The sequence below is a fragment of the Cetorhinus maximus genome, chromosome 31 (genome assembly GCF_964194155.1).
Source record: "Cetorhinus maximus chromosome 31, sCetMax3.hap1.1, whole genome shotgun sequence".
NCBI classification, from domain to species: domain Eukaryota; kingdom Metazoa; phylum Chordata; class Chondrichthyes; order Lamniformes; family Cetorhinidae; genus Cetorhinus; species Cetorhinus maximus.
In genome coordinates this window covers 20,283,450-20,301,457 of record NC_135909.1, presented here as the reverse complement: position 1 = coordinate 20,301,457, position 18,008 = coordinate 20,283,450, and the positions used below count along the sequence as shown (strand labels likewise).

Genomic DNA, 18,008 nt, shown 5'->3' with positions numbered 1-18,008 from the left:
GGAAGAGATAAAAACAGGTGACTGCATGAACGCTGCAACAATCAGTTGCTGAATCCTGTTTTCCGAGAACTCACTGAAGATGTGTGTTTAAACTGTTTCCCAGTCCATTTAAAATGCTGAATATTCTCAGCTAACATCGGGGCGGACATTTGGTTTAACTTTATTCGTGAATAAAAGTGTCAGTTGTTTACATGTTGTTAACGTGACAACACGTAAACGTTTCAAGGAATTCTCCTCACAACCTACTTCACCGAAAGAGATTATCATTTAACTTAAATAGCCTTTCACAAAGAGGGATGTTAGGTATCACTCCACGAAAATCCCAAGGGGTTTGTGACGGATTCACTACAAATAATCAGGAATTTTAAAGTGCCTTAATCAGCCACAATTTCTTCAAAAGAAACCGCTCGCGACATTCATCTCACTGAAGCAGAGTGTGACCGTGTTGTATCTGTCAGTGTGGAGGTGACGAGTCTGGGTTGGGTAGCCATGTTCAGTGTTTGTGAGAGTGGGGTCTGGGTGAGCAGCTGGTGAGTGCGACAGGGCCAGTGCTGGATGCAGGAAGCTCCCGTCAGTGTGGGTGGGTCTGATGGGGCTGAGTGATTGACAACTGGCGGTTGTTGGTGTTTCCATAAATGAAGGAAATTCCCTCTGACAGTTTATTCTCTTCGTTGACTATAAACAACTTGAACAAAAGTGAAACAGTGTAGGAACATTTTTGCTCTGTATAAAAGGGGGGTGATTTCAGCTGCCATTGTCCAGTGGTTAAAGCTTTCGTCTAAAAATCCATGGGATTTTTCGACTTTGACTTGAGTCCTGTTCCCTGAGAATCTGTTCAGTATTTTTAATTCTGTTTTATCTTGAATCCTCTATTTCTACAGAATGCTGACACTGAAATTGCTTATACTTCCCGCCATTGTTATCTATGAAGCAGGTATTGTCTGCATGGTCTAATGGAGATATGCTCAGAGGGCTGTGCCAGAGGGTTTCTTTCAGGTTTTATGCCTTTTGGTCCATTAGCAGCAACTGTATGTCTGCAGAGGAACTCGGAATGCCGAGTTCCTCTTCTCAGGATGGACTTAATCAAGGGACAGAATGTTGGCTGAAGGGAGGATAATGGTCTGGGGATTTGGGCTGCCATTCCAGAACATTTGGGGAATAGCACAAGGCGGTGTTGCAATGTGACAATGGCAGTATGCAACCTTGGGATATTACCCTTTCTTTATTCATTCTTGGGATGTGGGTGTCGCTAGCTAAGCCAGCATTTATTGTTTATCCTTAATTGCCCTTGAGAAGGTGGTGGTGATCTGCCTTCTTAAACCACTGCAGTCCCTCTGGTGTAGGCACACCCAAAGTGCTGTTCGGGAGTGAGTTGCAGGATTTTGACCTAGCGACATTGAAGGAACAGCGATATATTTCCAAGTCAGGATAGTAAGAGGCCTGGAGGGGAACTTCCAGTTGATGGCGTCCCATGCACCTACTGCCCTTGTCCTTCTAGATGTTAGTGGTTGTGGGTTGAAAGGTGCTTCCTAAGGAGCCTTAGTGAATTCCTGCAGTGCACATTGTAGATGATACATGCTGCCACTGTTCATCAGTGGTGGAGGGAATGAATGTTTGTGGAATGAGTGCCTTGTAGATGGCTTTGGGGAGTTTGACACAAAAATTGGCCCTGTAGTTGATAGTGAAAAGGATAGCTTTTGTCTCCAGAATTATATCAATGGTTTGGTTGAGTGGACGGAAAAATGGCAGATGGAATTCAATACAGAGAAGTGTGAAGTAATGCATTTGGGGAAGGCAAACAAAGCTAGGGAACTACACAATAAATAGGTTATTGGGAGGGGTAGAGGAAGTTAGATACCTTGTGCATATCCACAGGTTCCTGAAGGTGGCAGGACAGGTGGATGAGGTGGTAAAGAAAGCAAATGGAATGCTTTCCTTTATTGGACAAGGTTTAGAACGCAAAAGCAGGGATGTCATGATGGAACTGTATAAAACACTGGTTCAGCCACAGCTGGAATTTTGTGCACAGGTCTCGTCACCACATTACAGGGAGGACATTATTGCCCTGGGAAGAGTACAGAGGAGATTTACAAGAATATTGCCAGGACTTGAAAATTGCATCTATGGGGTAAGATAGGATAGCCTGGGGTTGTTTTTCTTAGAACTAAGGAGGCTGATGGTGACCTGACTGAAGTGTACAAGACTATGAGGGGCCGAGATAGAGTAGGCAGGGATGTCCTTTTTCCCTGAGCACAGTGGTCAATTACCAGAGGGCACAGGTTTAAGGTGATTGGTAGAAGTGGACATGAGGCAAAACATCTTCACCCACAGGGTGGTGGGTGTTTGGAATTCGATGCCTCGTTTGGTGGTGGAGGCAGAAACCCTCCACTCATTTTAAAGGCACCTGGATCTGCACGTAAAATACTGTAACCTGCAAGGATATGGACCGGGTGCTGGAAGGTGGGATTTTAATGAGCAGGTTTTTAATTATTTTTTCTTTTTTGGTCAGCACAGACACATTGGGCTGAATGGCCTCTTTCTATGCTGTACCTTTCCTGTGGTTCTATTTCAGTCCTGATATTCTGATAACCAATCTGTGCTGGTTGTAATTTATCAGCCCATGTTCTACCAAGTGACAATGGATCTTGTCCCAGATTATTGCCTCTCAACATTTCCCCACCACGGCCATTAGATTAACTGGTCTGTAGTTACTGGGTTTATTCCTATACATTATAAACACAGATGTAACATTAGCAACCTGCAGTTCACTGGCTTCACTCCCATGTCCAAGGAGAATTGAAAGATTGTGGATCAAGTCCCTGCTATTTTCACCCTTCCTTCCCTCAGAAATCCAGGATGTATCCCATCTGAATTGGGTGAATTTTCTACTGTAAGGGTTGCCAACCTTGTAATTGCTTCCTCTTTATCTATTTTCATCCTATCCAAATTCTCCACCAGCTCCTCCATCACTGTGACATTAGCAGCATTTGCTTGTTTTGTGATAGCAGATGTAACGTTCTCATTTAGTACCTCAGCTATGCCCTCTGCCTCCATAGGATCTCCAAATCAGCCACCCTTTCAGTGACTCTCCATTTGTTGGTAAAGGTCTGCAGGGTTTTTGCTTGCGTTAACTGCTGATCTTTTCTCATAGACTTCCTCTGCTGATCTAATTTCCCTTTCCAGCTCTCCTCTGTACTTTCTGTATTCTGCTTGGTTTTCCAATGTATTATGGATCTGACATTTATCATCAGCCTGATTTGGAGTTCCCACTGAGCACAGGATATGTAGGCAACAGCTCTCAGCTGTCCCAACATTTCACTGAAATGAGTTGTCTGTTTAACTAAACTTCTCGTCATTTAGAGTGTTTCACTCCTTCCCTTTTGTACTTCTGCTGTTGTCGTTTAGTTTAAATTACACAGTGGCTCCTTCCCCGTCTGCACCTAATCCCCACACTCAACAAATCCACATTTTAAACTCTTCACTCTGCAATTCACTTTCTCTAATTGAGCTCGCAGGCCACTCGAGTTCTTGTTTGTAATTTAATTGTTCCAATTTCTTTATTCACAATTCAGGTTTGTTTTTAAATTAACAATTAATTTGCCCTGTTATTTTAATTGATTTGATGTCAATATCTGAACAAACTGGAAGTTTAAAAAACAAATCTCGAAATGATTTCTTGTTCTGCAATGACGGTCGACTCCATTCAGTTCAGTAAATCCTAATCAATACATTCGAAACAGAATGCTGTATCTCTACTTGATGAACTGATGATGCACAGAGCTCTCAGCTTTTACTCATTGACCTTCACAGGAGTTGATCCAGTTTCGATGTTGACTTGTTCGCTGTTGTCGATTTACCTGGATTCTTCACCTGATTCCTCTGCTGTCCAATGAAGCTCTCTGAGCAGAGCTTTCAATAATAACTTGACTTTTCCTCACAGGATTTCAATCTCCAAGGTTTTTGAATTATTTTCTGAATAGACGTCTCCCGAGTTCTCCTCGTGGTTAAGCAGAAAGTTTAACTGATGTGTTTTCAAGCAGCCGACAGCTTTACTTGAAAAGTCATTGTGACAGGATGTTGGGGTTTGAATCCAGTCACAAATCTGGTGGTGATACCTTGTGGGTTTTTTTTATTCGTTCCTGGAATGTGGGCATCGCTGGCTAGGGCAGCATTTTTTGCCCAACCCCTTGTTCAGAGGGCACTGTTTTTTAAAAGAGTAAACCACGTTTCTGTGGGTCTGAAATCACATGTAGGCCAGACCAGGTGAGGACAGCAGATTTCCTTCCCTAAAGAACATTCGTTTTTATGACAATCGGCAATAGTTTCATTGGTTCAATGGCTTTAATTCCAGAAATTTACTGAATTTAAATTCTACCATTTGCTATGGTGGGATTCGAACCCCACTCCCGAGAACATTACCATGAGTCTCTGGATTACCAGTCCAGTGACAATACCACTACACCACCGTCTCCCCTGCACCTCCAGCTCTCACGTGATATGCCAGGGGATGACCTCATAATTGCGCCAGTCATGTAGCTGTGGATTGGGCGATTTCTTAAACACGTTCACTGGGGCTGACTTAGTCGTACTTGGTTTTGAAACACAAGGGTATGTCTTCTGCTTTAACTGACCTTGTATACTCCTAGATAACCAGGGGGCTCTAGATTTGGCAGTACTGCCCTTTTTCTTTGTGGGGACATGTATACATCGTTCCCGTAGAATCCCGCTCTTGAATGCCGCCCACTGGTCTGTCACACTGATTCCCTTCAAGTAGCTGCAACCAGTCCACTTTGGCCAGGTCAACTCTTAGCTTCATAAAATTTGTCTTCCCCAATTTAGAACTTTCACTCCTGTTCTATCATTGTCCTTTCCATAATTATATTAAATCCAACTGTATTATGGTCACTATCTCCAAAATGATCACCCACTGCACCTTCATCCACTTGGCCAGCTTCATTTCCTGAGACTAAATCTAGAATTTCACTCCCTCTCATTGGGCTTACGTGCTGGCCAAAAAAGTTCCCCTGAATGCAGTTCAAGAATTCTGTGCCTATTATACTGTTCGTACCCCAGTTGATATTAGAGTAATTGAAGTACCAAACTATTTTTCCCCCAACGTTTTTGTACTCAGAAATTTGCATCCACATTTACTCTTCTATCTCCCTCTCACTGTTTGGGGTTCTCTCGTACACTCTGAGTAGTGCGGCTGCTGCCTTTTTATTTCTGAGCTCAAACTATCTAGCCGCATTTGATGAACCATTTGATATATCATCCCTCCTCACAGCTGTAATTGATTCTTCGACAAATAATGCTGCTCCCCCACTTTTTCAGCCCCCTCTATATCCTGCCTGAAATCCCTTTATCCAGGGATGTTGAGCTGCTATTTTTGCACCTCTTTAACCCAAGTTTCGGTCATAGCAATATCATCATGCTACCACGTATCCATCTGTGCCCTCAGCTCATCGGCTTTCTTTGCTTTACTCCTTGCATTGAAATAAATACCTTTTAACTTTGCCAAATTCCTGTGTTTAAACATTTTAACCTTTGCTTCTTCTGTCTTTCAGGGTCACCCACTAATTTTCTGTCTCCCGCTCCCTGCTCTGAATTGTTCCGACCTGAATCCGCCCTCAGGTTCCCATCCCCCTGCCAATCTAGTTTAAATCCTCTCCAAAAATATTTAATACATTTCTTGGCAAAGTTTCAGAGTAGGGTAGTAAGGTTAATGATATGTTTCCACTCTTCCAAAGGCATTTGAAAAACTCCCACATAATAGACTTGTCAGTGAAATTCAAGCAAATGGGATTAAAGGACAGTGGCAGCATGGATACAAAATTGAATAAGGGACAGAAAGGATAAAGTGGTGGCGAGCGGTTGTTTTTCAGAGTGGTTGAGACAGATCTGATGCTCTGTCAGGTCAGCCGGCTGTTCTGTTCCCATTCCCTGAAGTTTTATTTTAAATTCTAATAACTTCCAGCCTATATACAAGTTTGCTGATGACACTAGGTTGGGTGACATGGTTAGTAGTGTAGGTGGGAGCAGCAAGTTTCAAAGGCTCATTGACAGATTTAGTGAGTGAACAAAACTGTGGCCGATGGTGGTCAACATGGGGAAGTGTGAGGTCACCCATCTTGGAGCAAAGAAAGATCAGAGAATTTCCTAAACAGTCAGAAACTTGGGACTGTGGACGAGCCTGAGTGAGACTGGTCGATGGTTAAAAAGCAGCGGCAGAACAGTAGCGAGAGAGAGAAGGAGAGAAGAGAAGAGTGACAGCGACGACGGTGCGGGAGGGATAAAGAGCTGTGAGGGAGGGGTTGGAGCAAACTGGCCATGTTTATAATAAATAGTCAAAGCATGATATCAGGGGAAAGAAGGGAGCTGGTTGGTTTGTGCAGATTTCTCTAAATTAGGGCTTTGATTTAAACTAGGAGCTGGAAAATTAAACATTTCAATCAGGGTAAGTACAACAGTAAGTATAAGTGTAATGAGAGTATTAGTGCAGAGCAGGTCAAGAGGCATTACATAAAATTAATAGTTTAAACCAGGTACAAACTGGATTCTAAAAGAGGGAATAGAGGTTTGTTTTAGATCGTGGATGGGCAGCTGAGACCTGTTGTTTGCAGTCCCTGCCCCATGTGGGAACCTCAGGACACTTCATTTGTCTTGGGGGCCACATGTGCAGGAAGTGTCTCCAGCTGCTTGAGCTCGAGCTCAGGATTTCCGAGCTTGAGGGGCAGCTGGAGTCACTGTGGAGAATCAGGGAGGATGACAGCTTCCTGGATCGTACGTTACAGGAAGGGAACACACGAGAAGGAAAGAGAGAGTTCAAGATAGTAGATGAGTGACAATCCGGAAGAGTAGGAAGAGGCAAGAAATGCAGGAGTCTTCGGGGTGTGTGCCAATGTCAAACCGGTATTCAGCATTGGAGACTGCTGGGAATGGTGACACCCTGAAGGAGTGCAGTCCAGACCATGGCATCAATGAGCAAGAAACTGCACAGGAGGGAACAGCAAAGAGTAGAAATGCAGATGTTATAGGAGATTTCAGAGTCAGGGGGACAGACAGGCATTTCTGTAACCTTCACCGTGAGTCCCACATGGTGTGCTGTCTCCTTGGGGCCAGGGTAAAGGACATCACGGGGAGGGTACAGAATATTCTGCAGGGGGAAGGGAGTGAGCCAGAGGTTGTGGTACACATCAGTATCAATGACACAGGGAGGACAAGTATTGAGGTCCCTCAGTCAGAATTGCAGCAGCGAGGGAGGTAGTTAAAAAGTGGGACCTCGAAGGGAGTAATCTCTGAATTACTGCCAGTGCCACGTGCTAGTGAGAACAGAAATGTGAAGATAGGGAGCATCAAATGTGGCTTGAGTTCGATGGAGGGGGGAAGGATTCAGATTCTTGGGACATCGGGACCAGTTCTGGGACAGAAGGCACCTATTCAAATGGAACAGGTTGCACCTTAACAAGACTGGGACCAATGTCCTCATGGGAAGGGTCTCTCATGTGGTTGGGGAGGGTTTGAACTAAACTGGCAGGAGACTGGGTGCCAGTATACGTAAGTGGAAAAGAGGAATGGCTAGAGAAGAAAGTAGGACCATATAAGATAGGAGTAGATGAAGAAGGAATCGAAAAGGAATACAGAATACAGAAAGGGAGGGGAACCAAAGCCAGGGCTCCATGAATGATGAGGAAAATAGAACATATAATGAAATAATGAAGCATGATGCATGTCAGATGAATTCTTCAAGTGTGAACCAGGTCACTGTTATTGCACGAGAGTGTGGAATTAATTCTATCTCTGCCCATCTCTGTTACTTTGTCTGAGAGTGAATTCATTCTCTATGCTTCATATTTTAGTGTGGCATTAACAATATGTTGCTGTATGAGCGTGGAATTCACTCTCTGTCAATAATAATGTGAGTGTAATTAACTCTCCGTCCGTCAGTCTCTGTTACTCTATGGAAGTGGGTCACTTTCAAGTGATCAAACTGCAGCTAGTAGAGAGTCACAGGGATCAGTGCTGGGTTCTCAGCTATTTACAATCTAAATTAATGACTCAGGTGAATGGAGGGAGCTTCACCGAATTTTCAGACAATATATAGATAGGTGGGAAAGCAGGTTGTGAGGGGGACACAAAGAGTCTGCAAGAGGATATAGAAAGGTTAAATCAGTGGGCAAACATTTGGCAGATGGAATACAATGTGGGAAAATTTGATGGGAAGAACAGAAAAACAAAACATTATTCAAATGATATATATGAATGACCTAGACTGTGGTGTGCAGGGTATGATCTCAAAATTTGCAGGTGATACAAAGATTGGAAATGGTGTCAATTGCGATCGGGATAGTCTTGAGCTTCAAAAGGACATAGACACGTTGGTGGATTGGGCAGGCAAGTGGCAGCTGAAGTTCAATGCACAAAAGTGTGAGGTGATTCATTTTGACAGGAAATATATGGTGTGACAGTACAAAATAAAGGGATAGCCTCTAAAGGATGTGCAGGAACAGAGGGACCTCAGTGTATATGTACATAGGTCATTGAAGATGGTGGGGCATGTTGAGAGAGCAGGTATTAAAGCATATAGTATCTTAAACTTTATTAATAAGGGCGCTGAGTGTAAGAGTAAGGAGGTCATGCTGAACTTGTATAAGACACTCTTTTGGCTTCATCTGGAGTACTGTGTCCAGTTCTGGGTGCCATACTTAATGAAGCATGTGAAGGAATTGGAGAGAGTACAGCGGAGATTCACAACAATGATTCCAGGCATAAAAAACTGTAGCTATGAGGACAGGTTGGAGAGATTGGGATCTTTTCCCTGGAAAAGAGGCTGAAAGGAGACTTGATAGAGATGTTCAAGATCCTGCGGGGTATGGAGAGGGTGAAAAATAAGAACCTGTTCCCACTCAAGAGAACATCAAGAACTAGAGGGCACAGATTCAAAATAATTGGCCAAAAGAGTAGATGTGATGTGAGGAAAAGTTTTTTCACCCAGAGGGTGGTTGGAGTCTGGAACAAACTTCCTGAAAGGGTGGTGGAGGCAGGTTTGCTCGAGATATTCAAAAGGAAATTGAATTGTTACCTGAAAGAAAAGAACGTGCAAGGTTACGGGGAAAAGGGAGGAGAATGGGACGAGGCAGAATGCTCTTTCAGACAGCCAGTGCTGACTTGATAGGCCAAATGGCCTCCTTCAATACTGTGGAGAGAGACTGCAGAATGTTGCAGTACAGAGGGATCAAGATCTCCTTGTACATGAATCACAAGAAGTTAATGTGCAGCTGCAGCGAGTAATTAGGAAGGCAAATGAAATGTTGGCCTTTATTCCAAGGGGGGGTGGGGGAGTATAAAAGTAGGAAAGTCTTGCTACAGCGACACAGCATTGGTGAGACTACACCGAGAGTCCTGTGTTATGTTGGAGTCTCTGTATTTAAAGAGGGATATAATTGCATTGGGGATAGTTCAGGGAAGTTTGACCAGACTGATTCCTGGGATGAAGGAGCTGTCTTATGGGGAATGTTTCAGCAGGAAAGCCCGATCCCCATTGAAGATTCAAAGAATGAGAGATCCTGTTGAAACATATAAGATTCTGATGGGGGTTTGACAGGGTAGATGTTGAGAGGGATGTTTCCATTTGTGGGGAAACTAGAACAAGTGGACACAGTTTAAAAATAAACAGCTCCCATTTATGATGGAGATGAGAAGGAATTTCTTCTCTCAGAGGGTCCTTCACCCTTGTAATTCACCACCTCAGAGAGTAGTGGAGGCTGAGTCATTGCATATATTCATGCTGAGTTCGACAGGTTTTTCATCTACAGGAGAGTCAAGGGTTATAGGGCAGGTGGGACAGTGGGTTTGAGGCCACAATCAGATCAGCCATGGTCTTATTGAATGGCAAAGCTGGCCCGATGGGCTGAATGGCCTCCTCCTGCTTCTCTTTCTTATATTTTTAATTTGTCAGTGTGGGATTGACCCTCTGTCTGTCAGTCTCTGTTGCTGTATTTCAGGAATTAACTCAGTCTGATACTGCATGTGAGTATGGAATTCATCCTCTGTTCATCAGTTTCTTTTTTATTCATTCATAGGATGTGGGCTTCGCTGTCTGGGCCAGCATTTATTGCCCATCCCTAATTGCCCTTAAGAAGGTGGTGGTGAGCTGCCTTCCTGAAATGCTGCAGTCCATGTGGTGTAAGTACACCCACAGTGCTGTTAGGAAGGGAGTTTCAGGATTTTGACCCAGCGACAGTGAAGGAACAATATATTTCAGTATGGTGAGTGACTTGGAGGGGAACTTCCAGGTGGTTCTGTTCCCACCTATCTGCTGCCCTTGTCCTTCTAGGTGGTAGTGGTCATGGGTTTGGAAGGTGTTGTCTAAGGATCCTTGGTGAATTCCTCCAGTGTATCTTGTAGATGGTATACACTACTGCTATTGTGCGTCAGTGGTGAAGGGAGTGAATACTTGTGGATGTGGTGCCAATCAAGTGGACTGCTTTGTCCTGGACGGTGTCCAGCTTCTTTACTGTTGTAGGAGCTGCACTCATCCAGACAAGTGGGGAGTATTCCATCACACTCCTGACTTGTGCCTTGTAGGTGGTGGACAGGCTTTGGGGAGTCAGGAGGCGAGTTACTCGTCACATCCTGAGAGATAGGATTCAATCCTGAAATATATGATTAACTGTCATGTGGAAAGGCATGGACTAGTCAGGGATGGTCAGCATGGATTTGTTAAAGGAAGGTTTTGCCTCACAAATTTGATTGAAATCTTTGAGGAAGTGACAAGAAGGGTTGATGAAGGTGGTGCAGTGGATGTTGTGTACATGGATTTTAGCAAGGCATTTGACAAGGTCCCACATGGCAGATTGGTCAGGAAAGCAAAAGCCCATGGGATTCAGGGTAATGTGGCAAACTGGATAAAAGGTTGGCTTTGTAACAGGAAACAAAGGGTAATGGTCGATGGATGCCCTTGTGAATGGAAAGTTGTCTCAAGTGGTGTTCCACAGGGCTCGGTGTTGGGACCCTTGCTGTTTGTATTATATATTAACGATATGGACGTGAATGTGGGGGGCACGATTGGGAAATTTGCAGATGACACAAAGATTGGCTGAGTAGTGGATAGTGTAGAGGATAGCCATAATCTCCAAAACGATATAGATGGGTTGGTGGAGTGGGTGCTAAAGTAGCACATGGATTTTAACATAGAGAAGTGTGAGGTCATACATTTAGGGAGGTCAAACAGTTACAGGGATTACACAATAAATGGGAATATACTAAGAGGGGTCGATGAAGTGAGAAATCTTGGCGTACAAGTACACAGGTCCCTGAAGGCAGCAGTTCAAGTAGACAAGGTTGTAAAAAAGGCATATAGAATGCTCTCCTTCATTGGCAGAGGTATAGAATATAAAAGTAAGGATATAATTTTGGAATTGTATAAAACACTGGTGAGGCCACAACTGGAGTGTTGTGTGCAGTTCTGGTCACCACATTACAAGGAGGACGTAATAGCTCTGGAGAGAGTCCAGAGGAGGTTTACAAGAATGTTGCCAGGGTTAGAAAAGTGTAGCTACGAGGAGAGATAGGATAGGGTGGGGTTTTTTCCTTAGAACAAAGAAGGCTGAGAGGTGACTTGATTGAGGTGTACAAAATTATGAGGGGAACAGATAGAGTGGACAGGATAAAATTGTTTCCCTTGGTGGAGAAATCGAGAACCACGGGACATAGATTCAAGATAAGTGACAGAAGATGTAGGGGGAACATGAGGAAGAACTTTTTTACGCAGAGGGTAGTGGGTGTCTGAAATTCGCTGCCCAAGTTGGTGGTAGAGGCAGAAACTCTAAACTCTTTTAAAAAGTACCTGGATCTGCACCTTAAGTGCTGTAAGCTGCAGGGCTATGGGCCGGGTGCAGGAAGGTGGGGTGAGAAAGTGCACCTGGGTGTCCTCGGGCTGGCATGGACAAGATGGGATAACTGGCCTCCTTCTGTGCTGTAACTTTTCTATGGTTCTATGATTCCTAGCCTCTGACCTGCTCTTGTAGCAACAGTATTTATATGGCCAGTCCAGTTCCGTTTCTGGTCAATGGTAATTCCCAGGATGTTGATAGTAGGGGATTCAGTGATGGTAATGCCATTGAAAATCTAGGGCCAATGGTAGGATTCTCTCTTATTGGAGATAGTCACTGCCTGACACTTGTGTGACGCACATTTTACTCGCCACATGTCAGCCCAAGCCTGGGTATTGTCCAGGTCTTGCTGCATTTGGACATGGACTGCCTCAATGTCGCGACTCGCGAATGGTGCTGAACATTGTGGAATTATCAGCGAACATCCCCACTTATGACCTTATGATGAAAGGAAGGTCATTGATGAAGCAGCTGAAGATGGTTGGGCCTAGGACACTACCCTGAGGAACCCCTACTGTCATGTCCTTGAGATGAGATGACTGACCTCCAACAACCACAACCATCTTCCTTTGTGCTAGGTATGACTCCAGCCAGCGGAGAGTTTCCCCCCCGATTCCCATTGACTCCAGTTTTGCTCGGGCTCCTTGGTGCCACACTCGGTCAAATGCTGCCTTCATGTCAAGGACAGTAACTCTCACTTCACCTCAGGAGTTCAGCTCTTTTGTCCATGTTTGAACCAAGGCAGTAATGAGGTCAAGACCTGAGTGGCCCTGGCGGAACCCAAACTGGGCACCAGCGAGCAGGTTATTGCTAAACAAGTGCCGCTTGATAGCACTGTTGATGACCCCTTCCATTACTTTACTGATGATGGAGAGTAGACTGATGGGGCGGTAATTGGCTGGGTTGGATTCGTCCTGCTTTTTGTGTACAGGACATACCTGGGCAATTTTCCACATACCTGGGTAGATACCAGTGTTGTAGCTGTGCTGGAACAGTTTGGCCAGGGGCGCAGCAAGTTCTGGAGCACAAGTCTTCAGTACCATTGCTGGAACGTTGTCAGAGTCCATAGCCTCTGCAGTATCCAGTGCCTTCAGCTGTTTCTTGATATCAATGGAGTGAATCGAGTTGGCTGAAGACTGTCATCTGTGGAGGTGGCCCAGAAAGATCATCCACTTGGCACTTCTGGCTGAAGATTGTTGCGAATGCATCAGCCTTATCTTTTGCACTGCTGTGCTGGACTCCTCCATTATTGAGGATGGGGATATTTGTGGAGCCACCTCCTCCACTGAGCTGTTTGATTGTCCACCATCATTCACGATTGGATGTGGCAGGACTGCAGAGCTTAAATCTGATCCGTTGGTTGTGGGATCGCTTAGCGCTCTCTACCACTTGCCGATTATGCTGTTTGGCATCCAAGTAGTCCTGTTTTATAGCTTCACCAGGTTGACACCTCATTTTTACGTATGTCTGGTGCTGCTCCTGGCATGCCCTCCTGCACTCTTCATTGAACCAGGGTTGATCCCCTGGCTTGATGGTAATGGTAGAGTGGGGGATATGCCAGGCCATGAGGTTACAGATTGTGTTTGAGTACAATTTTACTGCTGCTGAAGCATCCTCAGTCTTGAGTTGATAGATCTGTTTGAAATCTATCCCGTTTAGCATGGTGTAGTGCCACACAACACGATGCAGGGTATCTTCAATGTGAAGGCCGGACTTCATCTCCTCAATGGCTGTGCATTGGTCACTCCGACCAATACTGTCATGGACAGATGCATCTGCAGCAGGCAGGTTGGTAAGGATGAGGTCAAGTATGTTTTTCCCACTTCTTGGTTCCCTCACCACCTGCCACAGACCCAATCTAGCAGCAATGTCATTTAGGACTCAGCCAGCTCGGTCAGTAGTGGTGCTACCGAGCCATTCTTGGTGATGGACATTGAAGTACCCCACCCAGAGAACATTCTGCACCCTTGCCACCCTCATCCCTTCCTCCAAGTGATGTTCAACATGTAGGAGCACTGATTCATCAGTTATTATATGTGAGTGTGTAATTTAAATCTCTGTCAGTCTCTGTTCCGGTTATGAGAGTGGAACTAACTCTTGAACAACCTTTACTGTAAATGATTGTGGAATTCACTCTGTCAGCCTCTTGCTGTATGAGAATGTGGAATTAACTCCTTATGTCAATTTCTGTTACTGTATGTGAGTGTGGAATTAACTCTCTGTCGGTCAGTCTCTGTTATGTATGTGTGTGGAATAAACAAACAATTTGTGAGCATCTGTTGCTGTCAGTGTGGAAATAACTCTATCGGTCAGTCTCTGTTACTGTATCTGAGTGTGGAATTAACTCCTTACGTCAGTCTCTGTTACTGTATGAGTGTGTGGAATTAACTCTCTATTGGTCAGTCTCGGTTACTGTGAGTGTGGAATTCTCTTTCCCAGTCTTTGTTAGGATATATGTGAGTGGAATTAAGGACCTGTCAATTTCCATTAATGTTTCAGTGAGGAATTAACCTACAATAACAGAGACTGACAGAAACTAAGAGAGTTAATTCCACACTCTCATATTAGTCTGTCTATGTTACTGTATGTGAGTGAGGGATAAACAAATAAATTCTCAGCCTCTGTTTCTGAGAGTGTGAAATTAACCCTCCATTGGTCAGTCTGTTATTGTGACTGTGAATTAACTTTCAATCTATCAATCTCTGTCACGTGTGTAAGTGCGGATTTAGCTTTCTATCCAATCGTGACAGTTACTGTAGGTGAGTGTGAAATTAACTCTGTATTATAACCTGTTACTGTAGGTGAATATAGAATTAACTATGTCAGTTACAGTTACTGTATCGGACCATGGAAATAACTCTTTCAGGCTCTGTTACTTCAAGAAAGTTAATTTCACACTCACCATCTGTCAATCTGTGTTACTGTATATGAGTGCGACATTAACTCTCAGTCTCTGTTATGGAGTGAGCAATTAAATCTCAATCGTTTAGTCTCTGGTGCTTTCTGTGGGTGTGGAATTCACATCTTACATGTCAACCTGTTACTGTACATGAATGTGGAATTAATTCTGTACCTGTCAGTCTCAGTTATGCCGAGTGTGGTATTCACTCTCTGTCAGAATCAGTGACTGTGAGTGAGTGTGAAATTAAATTTCTGTTAGTTTTGGTTGCTGTGTGAGATTGTGGAATTATCTTCCTGTCAATGTCTGTTTCTGTATGCGAGTGTGAATAAAGAGTCTAACAATCTGAATTACTGCATGTATGTGGAATTAAATTTTTGTCAGTCAGTCTCTGTTGCTGTGAGCGTGGACAGGGTAGACAGGAAGACTTTTTTCCCCCATTGGTGGAAAGGTGGAGAAAGAGCGGGTGCAGATTTAAGGTAATTGGCAAAATAACCAATGACAGCATGAGGAAAAACCTTGTTCATGCAGCGAGTGGCTAGGAAAAGTGCCTGGGAATTTGGGGAGGCAGAGTCAATCAAAACATTCAAGAGGGAATTGGATTATTATCAAAAAAGGAAAAATGTGCAGGGTTATGTGGAAAAGGTGGTGAAGTGGCAAGAGATGAACTGCACCTTCAGAAGGCCAGCATAGACATAATGGGCAGAAAGGCCTCCTTCTGTGCTGTAATCATGCTATGATTCAATGAATTAACTCTCTGTCAATCATTCTTACAGTATATGAGTGTGGATGGAATTAACTCTGTCTGTCACTCTCTACTAATGTACATGAATGTGAAATTTACTCCCCGTCAGTCTCTGTTACTGTACAGGAAACAGTAAATAACATTTGATCAGAAATGGTTGGGCCCTACTGTTCTCAAAAGTGCTCGTGGTTAAACACATCAGCTTCTCCTCTCTCTACTCTCCATTTCAAAGTCAGCCAACAGGAATATACCTTCAAAGTAAGCGAGGAACGACTTCCACGTCCAACGTCTATTCTGATTCCAAGAGTTGTTCATTTCTCAGTTTGTGTTTCCGGCCTCGGTTTTGTGAGCGACACCAGCAATAATTCACTGACAAAATCATGTGGATACTGAAATCTGAAATAAAGAGAGAAAATGCTGAAAATACACAGCACCATAGGCAGCATCTGTGGAGAAAGAAAAAGAGTTCACATTTCGGTTCACTGACATTCAGCCTGCAACAAAACACTTACTAACATCTGCTCATGGTGGCTGCAGATCCCACAATTCCCTGCATCCCAGAAACCGCTCTATCAAATGCACTGACTTCCCCGGGCATTCTGAGGTCGAACTTTTACCATTACTACTTGCCTGCCTATTGCACCAACCTGCCTATGTCCTTTAGAAGTTTAACACTATCGTCCTCACAGTTCACAATACCTCGAAGTTTCATCCACAAATTTTGAAACGGTGTCCCGTACACCCAGGTCTAGGTCATTAACATATAACATATAAGAGCAGGGTCCAACCCCTGGGTAACTCCACTATAAAGCTTCCTCCAGTCTGAAAAACAACCATTCACCACTACCCTCTGTTTCCTGTCACTCAGCCAATTCCACATCCATGTTGCTCTGTCCCTTTTATTCCATGAGCTGTAACTTTGTTCACAAGTCTGTTGTGTGAGACTTTATCAAATGCCTTTTGGAAATCCATGTAAACCACATGAACAGCATCACCCTCCCCAACCCTCTCTGTTACCGCATCAAAGACTCGGTGCAAACGGGAGAAGAAACCGGGAAGCGGCGGCTGGGATGGGGGAGGCGCTGCACCATCGGCTTCACGGTGCCGTCCACCTGGTCCATCTCCGCACGTCCGCCAGAACCGGCGTCTCTGATTCGGGCTCTGAGAGCCGCTGAAACTCGGTGTTTCTGAGGCTAAACTCGATTACGAGCAGCTCCCTGTTGCTGTACCGCGCATGCTCGGCGCAGAATCGATTTCCGGTGGAGGACGTGCCTGTTTCTGCGCCTGCGCAGTGCGGGCTCTCTGGTAGAGATAGCCCGTTTTATATCACCCAGCGCATTCTGGGAAGCGACGTCCGCCATTTCGCTATAAACTTCAACGCTGTGGCAAGCATTTGTGCTCAACCTTTTTGTGCAACGTCTTTTGTAACAAGTGAGCCCCACTCCCCTTATCCTTTTGAATAGCCCTAATTTTTTTCCCTTCTGTAGTTGTTCGTTTCACTTTTGAAAGTTTATATTGAATCTGCTTCCACCATCCTTTGCGGCAGAGCATTCGAGGTCACAGCAACTCGCTACCTTCTAAATAAATGACAAAGGAAGATCTATTCAATGTGGAGGGTGGTGGGGAGGAGGGTGAAGACAAGGGGAAGACTATCGGAATCCTGGGAGAGAGGGATTTGGTGGGAGCAGCGGTCGCGAAAAGGAACAAAAATGGTTGGGGGCCCTGTCAGTCGCAGAGAGGAGAGAAAATCAGTTGAGGAAAAAAGGAAGGTAAATTAGTAGTGTTGGTATGGGATATTAGCTCTCCTCACCAAAACAATTATTCCAGGTGAAACAGTGTTTTAAGTGCACTTCCTTCAATTTACTACCCCGTATTCACTGCTCACAATGTGATCTGCTCTACATTGGAAAGATTGAGTGATTGCTTTGTGGAAGATCTGTTCACTCTGCAAGCATGACACCGAGTTTCCGAACACCTGTCATTTTAAGTTTCATCTTGTCCTCGGCATCCTGCAGTGTTCTTATTAATCTCAATGTAAGCTCTAGGAACGGTATCTCATCTTTCAACTGAGCACTTTAAACCCTTCCAACCTCAATACTGAGTATAGCAATTTGAGGGGGTAATCGCAATCCCCATTGTATATCATTTATATTGGATGTTTTGCTTTAGTTCAGATCTTTCTCTTGATTTTGCATGGCAGTTGTTCATTATCATTCACACCTATTTTAAACACATCTTTGGTTTTGTTACTTTCTCATTTATCTGAACCTTGCACCATCAACTGTTTGGTCATTTAATCTCTTCTGCCTCCACCCTGATTTGGAAATCACAAGAGAAAGGATTATACTAGATTCAATAATAAGTAATTAGAGAGAATTAATTAATCTTCTGACAGTAAATTAGCATCTAACAATGAGTGACCACAATGCGTTAGAGGCAAAGAAACGTCACAGAAATGTGACAACTTTCACCT

General features: G+C 44.1%; 1 protein-coding gene and 1 long non-coding RNA gene across 2 annotated transcripts in view; one reads left to right on the top strand and one right to left on the bottom strand.

Annotated features, from left to right (window-relative positions):
- LOC144670314 (histone H2B-like) overlaps positions 1-18,008 on the top strand; it is a 1,149,071-nt gene that overhangs the window by 533,793 nt on the left and 597,270 nt on the right. The window lies entirely within an intron of this gene.
- Positions 1-18,008, bottom strand: part of LOC144670321 (uncharacterized) — a 132,024-nt gene that overhangs the window by 46,369 nt on the left and 67,647 nt on the right. The window lies entirely within an intron of this gene.